This window comes from Coregonus clupeaformis, unplaced genomic scaffold, assembly GCF_020615455.1.
Source record: "Coregonus clupeaformis isolate EN_2021a unplaced genomic scaffold, ASM2061545v1 scaf2995, whole genome shotgun sequence".
Lineage (NCBI taxonomy): Eukaryota > Metazoa > Chordata > Actinopteri > Salmoniformes > Salmonidae > Coregonus > Coregonus clupeaformis.
The window spans coordinates 45,908-50,184 of NW_025536449.1; the positions used below are offsets into that span (position 1 = coordinate 45,908).

General features: G+C 40.8%; 1 long non-coding RNA gene across 1 annotated transcript; it reads right to left on the bottom strand.

The window, feature by feature from the left end:
* Positions 1-3,145: 3,145 nt before the first annotated feature.
* LOC121555500 lies at positions 3,146-4,060 on the bottom strand. Its single transcript, XR_006660534.1, has 3 exons — positions 4,009-4,060; positions 3,532-3,734; positions 3,146-3,337 (listed from the first exon to the last, which is right to left on the bottom strand). It is a non-coding gene; the product is annotated as an uncharacterized LOC121555500 (long non-coding RNA).
* Positions 4,061-4,277: the final 217 nt, after the last annotated feature.

Here is a 4,277-nt window from a genome sequence, read left to right on the forward strand (position 1 = left end):
GGTTGATTGTTGGTTGAACTAACACTTTTACATTCCTTCATGAGTGAGGGTTAATTTCACCTGCACGATTCAGCAATTTACGTTCTTGTACAAAAGGTCTAATAGAAATGTGTAAAACTATGCTTGACAGTTTATGACAAATAGTTCAACAATTTTGCATGTAATGGCTTATGCAAGGAACTAATGCCTAGATGTTTTGAGGGGGTAAGACTATTCAACAGAGAACCATCTACTATATTTTAATCAACAGACATGAGCAATTGAAAATGTGGAAAAAAGCTGACACTTGTACATTATCAATTGCAATATGTACAAAAGCAATTGCAATTTGTTCAAAGGAATAAGAAATTGCTTTAATGATGTGCACAAGTGACTAGATGATTTGGAATTTGTACAAGTAGTATCAAGAATTGCACTTTTGATCTAAGAAATGCACCAAAGCGACTGAGAAAAACTGTAACAACATCAATGCTGTAAGCCTGTCGACCATACAACACATCCTCCAACGGCACCAAGTGACGATGAAACAACTTTACAAGGTGCCATTTGAGAGAAACTCTGACAGAGTCAAGAATCTGCGAAAAACGGGGTCCTCCATCACAATGCCATACTGGGTCCGTACAACACCGGCCATATGCTCACTTTTCTGGATGCAATTTACACAATGCTTGTCCTGATCCAGATCAGGAGCCTGCTAGATTTGTGGTTATATGGGACAATGTTAGTTTTCACCGGGCTGTTCTGGTCCAAAACTGGTTTGCCACCCATCCACAATTTGTAGTTTTGTACCCCCCATATTCACCTTTTCTAAATCCCATAGAGGAATTCTTCTCAGCCTGGCGCTGGAAAGTGTATGATCGCCAACCCCTATGCCCGCATGCCGCTTCTCCAGGCAATGAGGACGCATGTGGGGACATAGAGGTTGCCTCTGTCCCAAGGTTGGATACGCCATGCTAGGAGATACTTCCCTCGATGTTTAGCAAGAAAACGTATCTTGTGATGTGGGACAGATGTGTGGCCAGACCCAGCCCGGAGAAGAGATGAAGCGTAGCTTAGCACTGGTGACTGCCCCCCTACCAATTCCTGGACTGCCCCCGGGACCCCCACACACAATTGTGTTCTTTACTGCATATTCTAAAGAATATACTTTTGGTTTACATATGTTTATGGTTTTGTTGTATGCTACTGTATACAACAGTAATGTTTGGCCTAATAAATATTTTCTGTTTCTACATTGCATTGGTGTTTACAGTGTACTTGTTACCCCTCTCAGTAGATTACTTTCACTGTAGAACATTGTATTGAAATGTAGATATAAGCCTATGAAAGACCAAGAGCTTTAGATTTAGAACAACAGTGTTTACATGGTATATCCAAAAATTTACTATTATGAAAGAAGTGTATGCCATTTTAATGCAAATGCTTCATTCTGACATGTGTTTATGGCATTTTGAATGCAGTGTTACATTTGAAGGACATGTGAGGCATTTTGCATTTTGTGTGTGCAGTTTTGGGAATTGTGTGTAGAGTTTTGAAAAAAGGAGACATCGTTTTGGCAAGTGTGTAAGCAGTTGGAAAAAACTGTAAGGCGGCTAGCAGTATTTTGTTCCTGGCCTAAACTCTTTGTGGCATATAGATGGCCACCATAAGCTTATCAGGTCAGTGATATTAGCAGATAAACAATGCATCTTTCATATGTTTCATTACAATTGTTATACAATAAAGTTATATTTTTTTCATGTGTTTGCAACAGGTGGAGATTTGTTGTCCACGGTGGGGTGGATGGATTCAGTCGTTTAGTGGTCTACCTGACTGTGGCCGGCAATAATAGAGCTCATACGGTCTTACAGAGCTTTATCGCCGCTGTTGAGCAGTATGGGCTGCCATCAAGGGTACGGTCTGACAAAGGGGGAGAATGCAGATGTAGCAGAATTCATGATCAGAAGCAGAGGTACCGACAGGAATTCACACATCACAGGCAGAAGTGTCCACAATCAGCGGTAAAGAAATATGTTTGGCAACTAGGCTCACACAACTAACATACTAGTTGAATGTACTTTAGCATATGTCATAAATTAACAATTTCTCAATTTTATCCTAAACACAGAATAGAGAGGATGTGGAGAGATGTTTATGAACATGCCCTGGACCTCTTCTATCAGATCTTTACTTCATTGGAAGATCAGGAGACACTGAATCCAGACAATAAAGTCCATCTTTTCGCTCTGCACCGGATTTTCCTTCCACTGGTTCAGCAAAGCCTCGACTCTTTTTCGAGATGCTTGGAACTTCCACGGTCTTAGAACTGAAAGGAATCCCAGTCACCACAGCAACTCTGGAGAAGTTACAGAGAGCAAGGCCCTGAGGAGGATCCTACTGAGGTTAACAATCAACTTTAAACACTTTCTTAAAATTGTTTCCCCAAAGGAATTATGGGAGAAAAAAATGGTGCTAAATGTGATACTTTAAATGAAACATTTACTATAGATTATTGTCTCTTTAAAATCTCCCGAGCTTTTAAAGATCAACCTGTGAGCTGTAGTTTCTACAGTGCATACTATAAAGCTGTATTATTTAAAAAAACTGAATAAGTAACATTTCATTTCTCACTGCCTTGGTGACCAAAAATAACAATCTTGTGTAAGGACATGTCAAACTAGTTTTAGGTACAAGACTGATTATGCTTGTCATCCATTCAGGTTCCTGAAGAATATGGGATCGATTGGAACGGACCTCACTGCCTTCATCGAGGCACTGTGTCAGTCCCCGAGGGTTCAGCTGGCCCGTGAGCTCTCAGATGAAGAGGTTGCAATTTTGCCAGCTCCAGGAGTTTCTGTTACTGATGCACTTAGACTATATGTAGAGACTGTGGAAGTGTTATCAAGAATCTTAGACTGATGTCCAACCCATGTTTTTATTTGTTGTGTTAGAACAAGCAAGGAAAAACTGAAAGTTTACTTTCCTTTTAAAAGAAAGGAAAAAAGCTGTTTCTTTGAAGCTTCCTGTCTCATTATGGTCCACAGAATGACTAACATGAATGCTGTACTGTTAGCACTGAAGGTGCAGAACAGTTTGATTTTAGTAAATGGAAGAAAAAAAAGTCAACTACTGCACAGTGTGTTAATGTTTTCAAAGACACTGAACTTGTGTCAATTCATCTGAACTGTGTATGCATTGACATTAGGGCTGGGCAATATGGAGAAAATCAAATATCACATTTTTGACCTAACACCTTGATGTCGATATTGCAACGATATTGTAAGGCCTCCCCCTTGTTGGAGCTTCGGAAACACTTCCATCAGTTTATTTGTTATAACCATGGGATCGTGGTCATTCCCTGGAGAAAAAAACAAAACAAAATCATAACTCACCTCACCTTAAATTAAGCAAATAAGCCTGTGATAACTATTATTGACACTATGAACACCAATTAAGTTTGAGTCACTATAAAAAGAAATGCAAATAATTTCAACAAGCCACAGACAGTACAAACTTTTTTTACTTTTGGTAAATGCCTAGTTTCGCACTGACCTGAAAATGTTACTTTTTGCTCTCCAAGTCCTGAAGTAAGAGTTCAGCTTTAAACAGTACGCTTGGAATTTTATCCGCATTGTGGTCAGCCAAACAACAGACAGTGTGTGTGTAGCTTCTTCGGCTAACTTGGACTTGTGCTGGTCGTCTCGTCATATTCCTTCTGGCTCCAATGTTATATGGCGCAAAGAGCCTTGCTACCTCTGCAACACAGAAAAACGTAACAGCTCAATGGTCACCAGTCAGCTAAAACAGCCTCTACTTCTATCTTGGGATGCTCAAGCCAGCTAACACCATTTAGCCGATTAGCGAACTAGCTAGGTTTATGCTTCCCCCCATTAACAATAAACGTGTCACGCACGAAGCATCATAATACCGCATGCAAATACATGTTGAGTCGATCTAATTTAACCTACACGTGTGTCCCGAATCATTAAATAGTAGCACACCTGGCTAACATGAAATTACTTAGCTTACCTTGGACAGGTGTACGTGATTGAGCGGCCGGTATCTGCTGTGACTGAGCTGCCGGAGTCACCGGTGCCGCGGGCCGTTGGACTTCTGCTCAGAGCTTCCTCAATCAAATTCGCTGCTTCTCTCAGCAGCTCCGGGCAACTTTTAGACATTTTGTCCTGCACCTCACACAGCGTCTCAACATTGGGGCTAGCAGGGACCGGAGTCTTCTCTTGATTTTTAGCGTTGCAATGAAAGTTCTGTTTAACCGTGTAACTAAACCAACGTAGAGG